At 40.1% G+C, this 17,378-nt stretch overlaps 1 protein-coding gene across 1 annotated transcript in view; it reads left to right on the top strand.

Moving 5' to 3' along the window:
• The first annotated feature begins 602 nt into the window (after nt 1-602).
• Nucleotides 603-17,378, top strand: part of l3mbtl3 (L3MBTL histone methyl-lysine binding protein 3) — a 238,339-nt gene continuing 221,563 nt past the window's right edge. Inside the window, exon 1 of the mRNA XM_070885259.1 lies at nt 603-667. The gene's annotated coding sequence lies outside the window, so the exon portion shown is untranslated. The remainder of the gene's footprint in view (nt 668-17,378) is intronic.

Below are 17,378 nucleotides of genomic sequence, written 5' to 3'. Positions count from 1 at the left end.
AATGCAAGTAGAGGAGGAAACAGTATTTTAACATTGCTGATAAATGATGAGTGGTGATAGTTGCAGATGAATATTATTCTAATTCTTTGAAACATTGAACTCTTCAGTGACACAGACCATTTTGTGGAACCCGAGCAAAGTGTGAGGGTTCCATTGGAATGGGAGCGAGCCGCCGCTCGATACAATGTTTCTGAGCCGCTCCTGCCCGGCTCTTTCATTTTCCCTTCTGTTTCTCTTTTAAAAAAGGATGCAATAAATTCACGTTTAAATGCAACGTGTCTCCTTTTAGGCCTTTTCGTGAATATAGACTCCGCCATTTTGAGAAACTGCCCAAATAAAATACAAGAAGTGTTTGAGGAAGAGAAATCTCAGGGTGGATTCTGCAACAGAGACAGAGGAAAAGGAAAAACATTTAAAGAGTCAAGGCTTTAAGAAATTGATGAGCTTATTTCAGGAAGTCCACGCCATTGTGATGCACGTTTAAATAATTCAGTTCTCCAGTAGGTTAAGTTTTTTTTGGTAATTGTTAGCTGGGGGACCTTATTGACAGTGTAAGGATTTAGTTATAGAATTATGATCTAAAACGGGTTTGAAATCCACGAACTTAAATTTCTATAAGATGATGTTGAAGGCATGGGACCTGACACAAGAGGAAAGTCCGACGACGGTATATTTAAAATTCCAGTTTCATTTATTTATTTGCTCAAACGGTCAAAGTAACGTTAGTTGTTACTCGTGCGTTGCAGTAAATTGGTGCGAACGCTGATAATAACTGCAGTAGTCATGTAAATCAATGTATTTTCTTTCGTATTCATTATTTGGAACTACTGTACATAGTTGAGTAAATTCTGGAAACTTTCAAGTGCAAAACATGTTTTTTAAAAGGTGATGCAGAGCGACCTCAAATGGTTTTTGTCTAGAGGTGCAGGACAGGATACTGCACTTGGCTGTCAGGGCGAGGTGATTGAGTTTGGAGGTACATATAGGAATGTAATTGTTCAAATTTAAAGGGGCTGTGCGATTTTTTTGTGTACACTTGTTTTTGTCCTCATTAATATATTTTTAGTTTTTATTTATTGTTGGATAGTTCGGAAATTAATTCTTTAATCAAGGCAGTCCTGCCCACCATTACTTATTTCACAGTTAAAGTGGTCTGATTGATACAAGAGTGAGTGAGTCTAATGCATCCACATGCTGCTTGGGAAATAGTTTCTGGCAACCTTTCAGGGTTGAAGAAATACTGCTGAAGCATTTATTTTGCTATTTGTATACTAAATAAATAATTTAATTTTCAAGCAGAATATTCTTCCACCAATATTACCATTCTCATTGGGTGATAGAGCAAATTACATTGAAAATACAGCACAGAAACAGGCCATTCGGCCCAACCAGTTCATGCCAGTGTTTACGCTCCACTTGCGCCTCACCCAACCTTCCTAATCTAACTATCAGCAATAACCCTTGATTCCCTTCTCCCTCATATGCTTATCTAGCTTCCCCTTAAATGCATCTAAACTATTAGCCTCAACTTACTCCCAGTGGTAGTGAATTACGCACTCTCACCATTCTCTGGGTAAAGAAGTTTCTTCTGAATTCCCTATTTTAATTTCTTGCTGACTGTCTTTTATATTGATGACCTCTAGTTTTGCTCTTTACCACAAGTGGAAATGCACTGTGTCCACTCTGTCAAAACCGTTCATAATTTTAAAGACCTGTATTAGGTCACCCCTCAGACATCTCTTTTCAAGAGAAAAGAGACCCAGCCAGTTCATCCTTTCCTGATGGGTATAACCTTGCAGTTATGGAATCATCCTTGTAAATCTATTTTGCAGCCTTTCCAGTGCCTCTATATCCTTTTTATAATATGGCAAACAGAACTATACACAGTATCCCCAAGTGTGGTCTAACCAAGGTTTGATTACAAGTTTAGCATAACTTCTCTACTTTTCAGTTCTATCCCTCTAGAAATAGGGCTTGGTTTGCTTTTGTTAAGGCCTTTTTGACATGAATCATAACTGTCAGTGATTTGTGTATTTGTACTCCCAGATCCCTTTGCTCCTCTACGCCATTTAGATTCTTATCTCCAAATAATATGTTACCTCCCTCTTTTTCTTGCCAAAATGTAGTAACTCACTTATCTATGTTGAAATTCATTTGCAAATTATATGCCCTTTCTGTAAATTTATTAATGTCTTATAATTTGTTACAGTCCTCCTCAGTTTTGATTATCCCCCTCAATTTGGTGTTGTCCTCAAATTTAGAAGTTGTGCTTTTGATTCCAAAGTTTAAACCTACTATGCTAACTTTATGCTGATGTTTTTCAACACAGCTAAGTAGTAGTGAGTGGGATCACTACTGTTTTTAAAACTGGCGTTGTGTTGTGTTGTATTACCCAAGAAGAAAATAGATCAGAGTAAAACATGATATTCTCTGAGAGTTGAGTACCTTCAGTCCATCTTTATATTGCTTAGAAGGATGTTGCATTAAGTTGGCATTCCAAAATGTGGATTCTCGCTTCTTCTGAGACCATGCCGAACAAAGGATTTATATAAGTATCATCTTGAATTGGATCAAATCAACAGTACATTGTAACCATAAGGCATTGAACCATCCAAATTTGTTATTGCCAAATCTGTCGCAGCTCACAAGATTTATACCATTAATAGTAGATGGTGTCACTGCTCTGTAAGCTACTTAACAACTGCACAATACACCCTTTTACTAGATTTAACTGGCAATCCAGTGTTGTTCTTGTGCATTTTGGATTAGCTGTATGTCCTAGATGCCACACCATGTTTGGCAACAGTTGCCCAAATGAGTAATGGAGTTCGTAGAGAAAGAAAGTTGCGATCGGCAAACTGGTTTCTCAGAGGACTAATGCCTTGTGTGTTTTATGTATAAAGTTATTTTGCCAATACATAACCCTTTCAGTGCCCTTTCACTGATTTATCTTTTATGACAATTTGAGAAGCCAATTTTTTCTCTCCCTCATTTTCTAAAGGTGTTGACTCCTTGCTGGACTACAGTTTCAGTTTCTCGTCACCGTTTAGTACATCTGCCCAATGGCCATTTTTTGTTAATATGTTGACCTTGAGAAAGTTGGCAGGCTATTTGATTATAGGGAGCATCACAGCAGAGCCTGAAATTGGTGGTGCAAAATGCTGTTTTCACCACCACAATCATTTATTCGTGAGGGTATTAGTAAACTGTTTCAGCTGTCCTTTCAAGTTGTCTTATTGGAATTTTGTAATATCCATTCAGAATAAAAGAAACAAGACAAAGTGAAATATTTATTGTTTTGCTATACATCATCAAGGTGTATTAAACCACAATGGTGTCAATAACCAGTGTGATAGCTAAAGTGCACCAAAATCACCATGACTGTCTTGGACTAACACTACCTCACATTGATGTTGCATCATAAATTAAATATGCTGCAAGCAGGTGGGGAAAAGTGTACATCATTGACTTGAAACAGTGCGATGCATTTTTACGGTTACATCAAATGTGGGCCTACATGTTTCATTAGATTTGTTATTGAAAACAGATTTGTCGTGGTGGATTCTAAGTAATAGTTTTCTTTTTTGAAAGATAAACTGAACTACAAAATTTCATTGGCCCTGAAATTGCAGTGTCTTCGATGGCATACTCTGAGTACGCTGTCGTATTCCCTCTGAAAGGCCCCGGAGGTTCCAGCTTTCTGCAGTTGGAATTTGCGATCTGTCAACATATGCCTTGACAGATCATCCGAAGCGACTGAAAAATGAGTATCACTTGTGCAGAGTTGGTCTATTTGCCCAAAAATTGCCCAGGCATGCTTTCATCAGCAAAATGATGTGTGTGTGTATATAAGGCTTAAATAAAACATTTTAAAATAAAAAATTATGCACATATACTTTAAATGAGTTTATGCAAATATTGGCCCAGATTAAGATGTTTAAAATTATTTTATCAAAATATTTATTTTTTATTGAGGTTGGTGCAATGAAGAGACTGGTGAATAAATTTGCAATTCAATACATTTCTATTTATTAGAATTCTGTACAAATATATAAATATTTAGGGATTCCATTGCATATCATCAGGGGATTCCCTTTATAAATGATTGCAATGGAATCTTCCTTTATCATTGGAGGCCCAGGCCTGCGTGGTCCCAGCTATGCTTCTGAACCACCTGCGTCCCTGGGATCCGTGGGCCTTTACGCTACCATCCGCCTGGAAGCCTGATACCACAACTCTTTGCAGCCTGGGCGCCTGGAGATAAATTCGTAAATGTTTCTTTGTCCTTCAGAAATATAATGTATTTGAAAATCCAACATATGCTGAGTTATGCCTCTGACTGCAATTTCTAGGCCATTATGTCATGTACCTAGTGATTCAAATGTAAGATTTACATTGGAATACAATGACTTGTGAAGAGATTGTTATCAAGTGGTTGTGGTTTCAATACTTTATAATATACTGCAGTTTAATGTTGAGGAAATGGGATATTTTCTATTATAGTGAAAATCTTCACATGCTGAAACTGGTTAGCCTGCTGAACTTCTATTTGTGAAATATAGTAATTAGCTATGTTTTTGATAGACCAGGTGTACTGGGCTGCCGTTCATCACAATCTCTGTACTTCAGGAATATAATGCATTTGAAAATCCAACATATGCTGATATTAAGAGATACCTTTAAATCCAGCACCCCTGTCCATCAGTCGGATATGACATGATTAGGAGGGACCATAATGTGTGATACAGAATGTTAGCCGAAATGGTACTCTGATTGGGTAAAATGAGCCAGTAAGATTAATATAGACACTTTGCAGACTTACAAGGATAATGTTTGCCAAGTTGTTACTGCCGAACCAATAAGTTGATATTTTCTGGTCTGATAAGTAAGTTAAGCTATTCAATAGCAAGTCAGTCAAAATTAATTTAATTTCATGCTTTAACATAGAGATAAACCTCTAAACCTGTGCAAATGTGCATCATTTATATATGCCAATTGATAAAAGGTAGAAAATTGAAAGAAAAAATAAATTCAGATTTTACGACTTAATTGCATAGTCTAGCCAAAAATATTAACTCTGCGTTTTCTTGTTGCACAAAATGCCTGTTACAGAGGACTGTTGAAAGAATTGTGCCCTTGAAATCGTAAAATAAAGTTTCAGACATTGTATGATGGGCAGAACATTGCAAAAAATAGATTAATGACTTTAAACGTATTGCATGATTGGAGAAAAAAAACACCTGTAAAGGAAAGTTGGCCAATTGTTAAATACAATGACCTTCTCCCTCCCCAAATGCTGGTATAGATTGAGTAAAGGATGCCACTCTACAATCATTTGGTGAGGGAACCAATTCTAACCTCAGACACTTCAGCTTTTGGTTTGTGATGATATCAAACATAGCAATTTTCATAACTTCCAGGCTATTTGTGTAAATAATATCAGCAAAATCTTAATTATTGTGTTTGAAGTGAATACATTTAATTATTGCTTCTATGTTGTCTGGAATAGTTTTTATTGTGAAACATCTTCAATTTTTGGACAATCCAAAGTCAATTAACAAAATTGGACTTTAAGGGAATCAAGGGCTATGGGAATTGGTTGGGGAAGTGGAGTTGGGATCGAAGATCAGTCTTGTGTTCTTGAACTATTCCTTAACATCACAGATAATTATTTCATGCCCTTAGACTCTCTAGCAGAATGTACCATTGTCATTTTCGAGGAGTGTGGATGTTCAGCACAGTGATGAGATATTCAATGACAAACTCAGGTCCTTGACTAAAAGGATTTCCGGGTTAATTCTATTGGCGGTGTTGTTCAGTGATGGGAGGATTTCACATCTCCAGTGGGATACGAGAGAGTTATCTCTTGCATCGTGCCACATATAGTTGCTGATCCTTTATTACACTCGCCACACAGCGTATTCAAAATCATGGAGCCTGTGCAATATGGTTTTCACCCAAGAGCACAGGAACATGACTATATTGTACAGTACATTTTGACTTGCTGCAGTAGGCAGGGCAGGTTTAGATCAATAGTTAAAGCTGCTCACTACTTTGATCAGCAGTCAACAAGCCTTCCCTTCACAACTCTTGAGATGTAGTTCAGAGCCCCCTTGAGGCCTGCCTGTGGGGATTGTTGGGGCAGCACCTCATTCCACTGTCCTGTTCAATTATATCCAGATTGTGACCCTGTGGAAGAATCTTCGAGGAGTCATCCAAAAATCCTCAGCAGCCACTTCTTTATAAACTTTTGTCTTTTAAAGTGTTTAAATGATTTTTGAAAATATTTTTAGAAACTAGGGCCCGGAATTTACGATCAGCGGTGAAGCAAAGGCGTTCAATGCTGGTCCCAACAAAAGTTGCCCACTGAGATCTCTGTGGCGAGAAGTTTGCCTTTTCTAATGTTTGAGATTGCAGTGCTCTATAATGGGGATTCCATAATACGATCTGTTTTGTCAACAAGCTGTCTTAGCAGCCAATCACAATGAAGAATTCTCACAGACAGGTTAAGCAGGAAATGAGAACTTGCTTTTATCCCAACTTTTAAAAAAATGTTACAGAGAGCAAAACAAAGATCAGGGCTCTCGCATTGGGATAAATTAGAATCTAAAATAATCATGAACAAACTTTAAAAAAATATATAAAAATTGTTTTTTTTAAGTTTCTTAAAAAATGTAATTTTAACAATGGAAAAATGACACTTTCCAAAATAAAATTAGTTTTTCAGGGCCATAATGTTTGTTTACCAGTCAAAGCTCTGTTAAAACCACAGTTACACCTAATCCAATAAGGCCTAATGGAGTATTTAATTTAACAGCGATATTACTGCGGAAAAGCCCATGTTGATATGCGCATGCGCTATATCCTGAACTTGCGGTCAGTTTCAAAAGGGTAGATTTAGAATCATAGCATTCGTTACAGAACATTAGGAAGCCATTCAGCCCATCGAGCCTGTGCCGGTTCTCTGCAAGAACACTTCAGCCAATCCCCGCCCTTTCTCCTTAGCCCTGCAATTTTTTGTTTCCCCAACAGGTACTTATCTAATCCCCTTTTGAAAGCTATGACTGAATCAGCCTCCACCACCCTTTCAGGCAGTGCATTCCAAATCATAACCACTCACTGCCTAAAAAAGGTTTTCCCTCATGTCGCCTTTGGTTCTTTTGACAATCACCTTAAATCTGAGTCCTCTGGTTCGCGACCCTTCTGCCAATGGGAACAGTTTCTATCTACTCTGTCGAGATGCCTCATGATTTTGAACAGCTCTATCAAATCTCCTCTTGATTTTCTCTGCTCTAAGGAGAACAACCCCAGCCTCTCCAGTCTATCCATGTAACTGAAGTCCCACATCCCTGGAACCATTCTAAAGCCTTCACATCCATCCTAAATTGTGGTGCCCAGAATTGAACACAATTCTCCAGTTGTTGTCGAACCAGTGTTTTAAAAAGGTTCATCATAACTTCCTTGCTTTTGTACACTATGCCTCTATTTATAAAGCCCAGGAACCCATATGCGTTTTAACTGCTTTCTCAATCTGCCCTGCCACCTTCAATGATTTGTGTGCACATACCCCCAGGTCTCTCTATTCCTGCACCCCCCTTTAGAATTGTACCCTTTAGCTTCTATTGCCTCTCCTCCTTCTTAAATGCATCACTTCGCACTTTCTGCATTAAACTTCATCTACTACGTGTCTGCCTATTCCACCTGTGTCTTCTTGAAGTCTATAACTATACTTCCAAGTTTTGTCTTTTCTGCAAATTTTGAAATAGTGCCCTATACACTGAAATCCAAATCATCAATATATATCAAGAAAAGATGTGGTCCTAGTACTGACCCCTGGGAAACACCACTGTGTACCTTCCTCTAATCCAAAAAACAAACGTTCACCACTACTCTGTTTTCTGTCACTTAGCCAATTTTGTATCCATGCTGCCACTGTCCCTTTTATTCCATGGATAATAATGGCGAATGCTGTTAGTTCGCCGTTATTGCCCACCACAAATTCTGGACAGATATTTTTATGTAGAAACAGTTTTAGAACTACAGGTACTAGAGTGTCACTTTTTATTTCATTTTTATATATATTTAGATGGTAATGAATATAACTAGTTTTCTAATTTAACAGGGCATACAGGGTTGTTTTTAAATTAAAACAGAGTTTAAAAAAAATGTAACGGTAATGTGGTCAAGTTAACTGAGTTAGCTGTCAATATCAGCTCCAACACTGAGCCCACAGAGCTAGCAATTGGGGAGATCTCGTAAATCAATGAAACTGACGAAAACTTCGGCTCTTCTGCAGTAATTACGCTGTTAAATTCCCCACTAAAAGTTAGACCCAAAATGATTAGATGTAACTGGGGTTTTAACAGAGCATTGACTGCTAAACAAATGTTAAGGGCCTGGAAAACTAATTTTAATTTTGTGCGTTTTGAAATTTGCCTATTTTAATACAAATCAAAATTTTAAAGAAACTTTTAAGCTTGTTCATCTTTATTTCAGCTCTGCCTTTTCTCCATGTGAGAACTCCAATCTTTACTTTGCTCTCTAACTATTTAAAAAAGTTAGAATTTTAAGGGCTTACTCACTTCCTTGTTCGCTGCCTGTAAGAATTCTGCCTTTTGATTGGCTGCCTAGACAGCCTGTTGATGTCGCAGCAGTTCGAACAAGGGAATCCCCCTTAAGGTCCATTGCATTGAATTGTAGGTCGGAAAACCCAAAGTGCTCGACACAGGAATTGCAAGATCCTTGCAATCTTTGGGGTCAGCAGTGAGCGCCTTTGCTTTGCTGCTGACCACAAATTCTGGGCCATTGTACTTGACTTCAAATTTATTTTGTACCTTTTTGAAATTTTATAGGATGATTTGAGTAAACATTGTTCTTTGATTACTTCATGTTCACGTGAAAAATTGTTAGCATGTTGCCAGTTCACACTTTTGTATGCAACTTTTGAGTTTTTGAATTTTTCCATCCCACCCCCGTTATCTTCTTGGTACTGTTTATAATTAATATATTCATGTAGAAGATCTGTTGTCATTTGAAGCATATCTAGATTAATTTTTCAACAAAAGAAAATTGGAATTGCAAGATCCTACGGGTGGCAGAATAACACTGAACATTAGGCTACAAGAAGATGATAACAATCAAAGGCATAGTGGTGAAACATTGGCCCAGAAATTTCTAGAGTGGTGCACCTCATGGCAAGTGCCTCATGGCAGGACCATAAATCACATCATTAACAGCGTCCTTGCGACATTAAATACTAACCTAAATACCTGCGGCGAGATTAATTCGTATTTAAGGCGCAAATCCAGCGATTCCTTGACACTCATTGGAAAGTTGATAGTGAGATCCCATTTTTCCAAAGCAAATAACGGAACGGCACAAATCTTCCAGCAATTTGTGGCAATTCGTAACTTATTGCATAGCTCTTCCTTGCCACGAATGGCAGGGTTTTTTACGCATTAATAATAGTGGGCGCCGTGAACTTTTCATTATTTTTCCAACAGTTTCTGTGCCATTGATTAAATCCTTGTTGCTAATGTGGAAGCTGCAGCATGTCTCTGCAAAGGGAAGGGAAACCTGGAGAGTAGAATCTAGCTTGGCTGCGCTTGTCTATGGTCTTGTAGCTGGCCATTCACCCGCCCTAATGACATTGCAGGTGTCAAGACCAGGTGATAAATAAGAGGAGGAAGAGGAAGATCTGAGTCTGAAGAATGTGGAGTGTTTCAGTGGTCATTTCTGCAGCATGGAATTATTTTTTGCAGTTTTTTGGGAGTATTTTGCCGACACAGACCTGCACTTGCTTTTCATTGTTTCTGACCATGTGAGACCATCAGGAGATTTTCATGCACCCTCCCACCACCCCCCACTGACAGACAGTGAGAGCTTCTGAGGAGTAGGTATACATAAGAACATAAGAAATAGGAGCAGGTGTAGGCTATTTGGCCCCTCGAGCCTGTCCCATCATTCAATAAGATCATGGCTGATCTGATCATGGACTCAGCTCCACTTCACTGCCCGCTCCCCATAATCCCTTATTCCCTTATTGCTCAAAAATCTGGCCATCTCCACCTTAAATATATTCAATGACCCAGCCTCCACAGCTCTGGGGCAGAAAATTCCATATATTTACAACCCTCTGAGAGAAGAAATTCCTCCTCATCTCAGTTTTAAATGGGCGGCCCCTTATTCTGAGACTATGGGCTAGAACCGTCACTTTTTTTGCATGCTTAACGCACAATTAACACCATTTAACGGCCATTTTACCGCTGAAGTGACATATATCGCCCATTTTGGCACAAAATGGAAATTGACGGGCATTTTTAAGAAACTTATTGGCGAGTGTTACTTTCCCCATGTGCTTAATGCCGGGAAAAAATATTACTGCCTGCCCACTTTTATTGGGCGGAATCATCAGAATGGGCGAAATCAACGGCCATAATATCGCCCAGTGTTACGTTCCACACGAAATTAACGCCGAGATTCAATAATATTGCCAGCCCATTTTTTTTTGTCGTATATAGCACATTTGGCAAAACTAACGCCCAGGAGATCGCCCACCGTCACTTTCATCACCTCGCACACATCACCCGCAATATCGCTCACCCAAAATAACGCCCAGAAAAAGTGGAACTGTTCTGAACGAACGCCAGCGGTGTGGCTGGCATTTTTAAAATCGCAGGTCGCTTCATTCAAAAGGCTGCCTCAACTTCGGGAGAGTTTGCATTGACTCTGGAGTTCTTCTCAGGTGAAGTGAACATCTCAACAGACATATTTTCAGACTCTGGACTATAGGGCTTTATTCCAGGTGTATTTTAGTGAGGACATTATTGCTTCTGATCAATTGCTATTATACTTTCAATGCAATGGGGCCACAAAACAATAACTACTTAAGCAGCGCTTCAGGTGCCTGGACCACTCAGGAGCGTAGCTACAATACAACCCTGAGCAAGTAGCTAAATTCATGGTCGTGCACTCGATGCTGCACAACCTGGCTATCAGGAGGGGCCAAGAATTGCCAGAGGGCACTGATGCTCCACCTCATGAGAGAGAGGAAGAGGATGACGAGGAGCTGGACGCTGACCTAAGGCCAGACAATCAAGCTGGCTATGCAACCATGCCCACGACCCCCTCCAGTAGCTGCAAGACTCTTACGTGAGGAGCTGATATTGAATGATTTGCCTGAAAGAGCGTTGATGTGAGTGACAAGGCTGACATACTGCTTTGTGTGTGCAGCTCAGACATCAATGGTGGCCATCACCTTGGTGCCAGTTAAAGTTTACGTTGATTGATGATGTTGTATTTAACCCTTTCACGTTAAGGAATCACCAGTGTGTAATGGTGCAGCTATCTGAGGCAACGTGCAACAAGGTTATGTTCAATAACAAAAATGTTATTCCAACATTGGTCTGAAATCATAAGTATCATAGGCAATAACACCCAACCCTTGCCCACACCCCACTTTTTACACTAGTGACATCAATCAAATATTCAACATGTCCAGCACCCAGCCCCCATACATTACAACAAATTGAATACACCCAGATGTAGATATAACACAGCCATCACCTGCGGACATGCACCTCACTTTCCTTCCCTCCTCCCCTTCTTCTCCCTACCTCTACCCCTTCCCCTCCTCACTCCATGGCGTCTGGCCGAGGAGCTCCTTGGGCGGTGCCTCATTGGGGGGGATGAAGGCAGATGCAGTCGTTGCATGGGTACGGGAGCGGGGGGGTGCTGAGGGGGCAACATTCTCTGATGCAGAAGCAGGATCTTGGTCCTTGCTCTCATCTGTCGTTCGCAGTGGTGGTGCGGAACTAAGGGTGGAGTGCCGCGCTCGGGGACCATTGGGAGGCCTGTGGCAGCAGTGTTCCTGGCTATCCACTCTCATGTGGTGCTCGTGGAACAGACCTGCTGCATCCACGAGACCTCCGCGGGGTCAGCGGCGTCCTGGGGACAAATGGGTTACCCTGTGGTGAGGTGTTTGGGGTTGGTACCTCCAGAGTAGAGGTGGGAATGACCGGAGGACCACTAGATGGCCTTAGGGTGGAATGGTTTCTGGAGTGTGGCGATGCAGGTTCCTCGAACTCCGCGCTCTCATCCGTGGAGAACAGACCCAGCGGATTGACGGGTGAGAATCGGAGCTCCTTGGCACCAGATGTTGGATCGTCCGGAGAGTCGGGTCCCGTGCCCCCACCTTCTGGCCTCTGTGGTCTTGCCTTGGGGATGCGCTGCTGACTGAGCTGCAAAACACAAATGAGGTTATTAGAGGAGAAGGTGGTGCTCGGGTCACAAGGTGGAGTCCAGCGCTACACTCAGCATATGCACGACAAAAGCATCACAGCTCTCAAAATCATCGCAGACATTCATGACCATCAACACATTTGCATTGCAATGATTTTCATTAGGCTATCATTATTTCTAGGACAATTTTAGAAATCATCTATCACAGTGGTTCTCAACCTTTCTGTGTTGCGACACACTTTTGAATACTAGAATTTTTGGTAGCACACTTGGAAGGGATTAAAAGGTGAACACAGGTTTATAAAAAAAAAGCAAGTTTCAGAAAATTTTAAAAACATTTTTATTAATGACAGTATATGAAGATATACAACATTGTACACGTATGTTATTATTTTTTATTCTGAAAGTAACAATAAAATAATAAACTATAATAATAATTCCTCACATTAATTATAGATTAATTAGTATTTTAATGTGATACTTGAGCCTGACGTTTTTTAGTTATGTCACTAATATAGGGCGTATAACCAACAAGGCGACTCTCATTTCGTGTTCAAGTTCGCTCAGTTTTTCCTGTTTTTTGCATTTGATGTTTGTAAGAGTTGAGAATCTTAATTTACAGAGATATGATGTTGAAAACTGCATCAGAATTATCAAGGCTTTTCTTGATATTGCAGGATATTCTTCTTTAATAGAAATCCAGAACTCATCAAGAGACATATCTGAATGTTTCATTTTAAGACCGCGGTCTGTAGAAATAGAAGTCAATTCTTCTTCTGCAATGTAAAATCAAAATCTGACGTACTAATTGGAGAAAATGGATTTCTTACCCAATCATACTTCTCTATATCCAAAGATGGAAAATATTTTTTTATGTTGTCTTCCAGTGATGCCAAATGCTCTATCACGATAGGAGCAACATTTTTAAGACTGTGATTTGGTATCAAAGGGAACATTTCTAGATTTTTTTCGATTGCTCTCTTTTTCCAGATATAAATTTTTTCTGAAAAGCCAATAGCTTGTCTGTAGAGGTGAGAGTGTTTTCATTTCGCCCTTGCATACTGGCATTAACGCTGTTAAGACAATTAAATATACCTGCCAAATATGCTAACTTAGCGCACCACATTTCACTCTTAAAGTATTTGCAAAAGGTATCGTTTCCTTCTCTTTCAAAAAATACTGACACTTCTTTAAGTTCAAATACACGACATAAGACTTTTCCCCTTGGAAAGCCATCTTACCTCTGTATGCAAAAGTAAACATTCGTGCTGTGCATCCGTAGCTTTGCAGAGCTGTTTAAACAAGCGAGTTTTTAAAGGTCTTGATTTTATATAATTTACAATATTAACAATTTGATCTAACACAGATTTTAATTCTAGCGGTAATGTCTTTGCAACAAGTGCTTCTCTATGCAAAAAGCAATGGGTGAATAATATATTTGGATTATGTTTTTTTTGTGAGCGTAATGAATCCTTTGACACATCCCACCATAGATGGAGCAGATTCCAACACATGAGTCCCATGAAATTTTCAAGTCTTCTAAATATGAATTCACAGAATCAAATATGTCTTGACCTCTCGTATTTTCTGGAAGTTCTCTACAGCACAGAAATTGGTTCAACATCTTGTTTTCATGAATGAAGCGAACAAATGCTAATAATTGTGCTTTACCACTAATGTCGGTGGACTCATTGATTTGCAAAGCAAAATTCGAGTTTGTAAGTTTCTCGGCTACATTTTCTTCAATGTTAGATGACATATCATTTATCCTTCTCGAATTGTATCGTCAGACAGCAGAGAAATGTTGCAATTTCTTGTTCCGCTTCATCACCAAACATTTTTTTTACAATTTTATGACATGCAGGCAAAATAAGTGACTCAGCTATAGAATGAGGCTTCATTTTCTGCGCTATTAACTCAGCAACTTCATAAGAAGCAATTTGAACCTTATCTGACAGCGTAACATCTTTTTCAAATATTTCACTTGTTTTGATTGCGTTGCCATCAATCTCCTAAAATAACTGATCTTTTGTTGCAAGATGTGCATGTTTCGTAGTAAAATGACGTTTCAATTTACTGGGAACCATTGCACTATTCGACAGTTTTTCGCCGCACACAACACACAGTGGAATGGGGCATTCTTCTTCTCCTGTCCATGAAAAACAGAACCTCAAATAATCCTCCATATATTGGGGATGAATTTTGGATTTTTTAGGATTTGGTTCGGCACCGCTTGTACTGCCGTTGGTTGTAGGCCTACTAGCGCCACTTGTAGTGCCACTGTCATTGGTATCTCCTTGCTCATTTTTACGTTTTCTTATGACACAAACGAACCTAGAGTTGAACAGGAAGTTTTGTTTTTGACTGTGGTCAAAATATGCTAAAAGCCAACTCTCAAAAATCAAAGGAACCGCTAGGGCGGCTAGGCCAGGTCAAATTGGATGCCGCATACATCAAAGGAGCCGCTATATCAGGTCAAAGCATCAAAGATGCCGCTATCCCGGCCACACATCAAGCTGCAGATCAATAAACAAAAATAACAAAATATAAATAAGAATGCGGTTAAATGTAATGAAATCGTTTTTGACATTTATTATAAAAACTACACTTTTTACTGCATATGTGTTAGAGACTCGTCTTTCATTTCTTTCATCCAAATTAATAATCAAATTTTAAACTTTTCACATGAACAATTTAATACTATTATTTTGGATTGGGGGTGGCCATGGCCCAAGTGCCCCCCCCCCCCCCCCCCCCCAGGCTACATCCTTGGTACAGATGCACATACACACACAAACGTAAATATACATACACACACTTATACACTCACACACACAAACACCATCTCATTCGATGCTAGGCACTCGTACTTCTCTATCAGTAATGGGAGTAAGGGAGGGGGCGGGGGGTGGGGGCACTTGGGCCATGGCCACCCCCAATCCAAAATAACTCAAAAGAAACAAATTTAGCCAAAGGATTTTGTTCTGAGTATGGACATTTGAATTGTTTGTGTGTGTTGTCTCTTGTCATTATTACTTGTACAACTCTGGAACATAGTTTTTTTGATAATAGTAGAGATAAATAGATAGTTATTTGTCAATATTGGCAATGTTTACTACAGCAGTGGCGTCATACATATAGGTAGATGACATATGTGTCCGTCTGTCTCTCTCTCCCCTTCCCTTTCTGTTTCAGAGTTAAATGGTTTGTGTTTCATTGTGAAATCAGCTAAAGTCCACCATACTTTTACACAATTTGGCGGCACACCTGTGAAGGATTCACGGCACCCCAATGTGCTGCGGAACACCGGTTGAGAACCACTGATCTATCATATATGATTGTTCGGATATGAGTGGGCGTGGCATCTATTGACTTAACGTCACGCAATGGTGTAAGCTTTACAGCTTTACTCACGTGGCATCACTTCAGGGTCTGCAGATGCGTCCGCGGCTGTCCGAGGGTGCTTCCCCACGAATGTGAGCACCCGCTCCTCCATCTCAGTGATGTCGCTGGGGACTGGTAGCCCCCCACCCGTTCGCTTCTGCACGGACCTCATCGTCGATAGCTTCTTCAGTAAAAGGTGACACGACGACATGGCATGAGATCATTGTGTGATATCATTGCTAGGTAGTGTCACAGAGACCGATACAGCACATAACTGATAGATGTAATCATGATTATTATGAAAATTATCATTCTTTACCTAAAGACGTACGCCATGACTGCAGGCTTTGAATAAAACATTCCCGGTAAAAGTGAAAGACCTCACATTTGATGATAGTCACTCATGACTGTTACAAATCAAATTATATAAATACATAAGTACATATAAATCAATGTAATATTCTTGCGGATCCCACAAGATTGTTCAATTGTTTGCGGCATTGGTTGCCTTCACGAACCTCGGTCGCTGACGAGACCACCTCTGTTATCTCAGTCCATATCCTCTGGTATGCCTTTGGGATGGGCTTCTCACACCCTCCCTGGGTCAAATCACCACAGCGTAACTCGACCTCCTGCATTTGCCTGGTCCAAGAACCTCCTGACTCTTTTGCGCCCTCCAATGTGCTCCTCTCCCACCTCACTGCTCTCTCCAGCGTCAGTCTCCACAGCGTGCTGTGACGCCTCCTCCTCTCCATTATAGGCCAAATTCGGGCAAATATGTGGCTGGTAACAGTTTTGTTTGCCTACTTGCTGTGAAGCTCTAAAGTCTCCCTCCTTGCTCCCAAAGCAGCCACACCACACCCAGACACGCCTTCAGTCCCTCTGAGCTCCCTCCCCCTCTGTCTCTCCTTCTGCGCATGTCATGATGACCCTTGACCTCCTGAATCGCAGGAATCGAGCGTTGCCATGCCGCTAAGGACGGCCACACTTTACGGCAGAAGGTCAAAAAAATTTAAAGCTACCGCCGATTTCATAAATGGAGACTAGGTGCTTTGAGAATGGGTGAGAAGCCGACAATCTGAAAACCCTTTTTTAACGCCCACGCCGGAAATAACGTCCATTTTTGGGAGATAACCACAAAAGTGGAGGTTCTAGCCCTATGTCTCCTAGTTTTGGTTTCCCTTATGAGTAGAAATATCCTCTCTGCGTCCACCTTGTCGAGCCCCCTCATTATCTTATATGTTTTGATAAGATCACCTCTCATAATTCTGAACTCCAATGTGTATAGGCCAAACCTACTCAACCTATCTTCCTAAGTCAACCCCCTCATCTCCAGAATCAACCTAGTGAACCTTCTCTGAACAGCCTCCAATGCAAATATATCCTTCCTTTAAATATGGAGACCAAAATTGCATGCAGTACTCCAGGTGTGGCCTCACCAACACCCTGTACAGTTGTAGCAGGACTTCTCTGTTTTTATATTCCATCCCCCTTGCAATAAAGGCCAACATTTCATTTGCCTTCCTGATTACTGGCTGTACCTGCATACTAACTTTTTGTGTTTCATGCACAAGGACCCCCAGGTCCCTCTGGACTGCAGCACTTTTTAATCTTTCTGCATTTAAATTATAATTAGCTTTTCTATTTTTTCAGTCAAAGTGGATAACCTCACATTTTCCCACATAATACTCCATCTGCCAATTTTTTGCCCATTCACTTAGTCTGTCTATATCTCTTTGCAGATATTTTTGTGT

Source organism: Pristiophorus japonicus, chromosome 7 (genome assembly GCF_044704955.1).
Source record: "Pristiophorus japonicus isolate sPriJap1 chromosome 7, sPriJap1.hap1, whole genome shotgun sequence".
Classification (NCBI taxonomy): domain Eukaryota; kingdom Metazoa; phylum Chordata; class Chondrichthyes; family Pristiophoridae; genus Pristiophorus; species Pristiophorus japonicus.
This window is presented reverse-complemented; position numbering and strand designations above follow the sequence as displayed.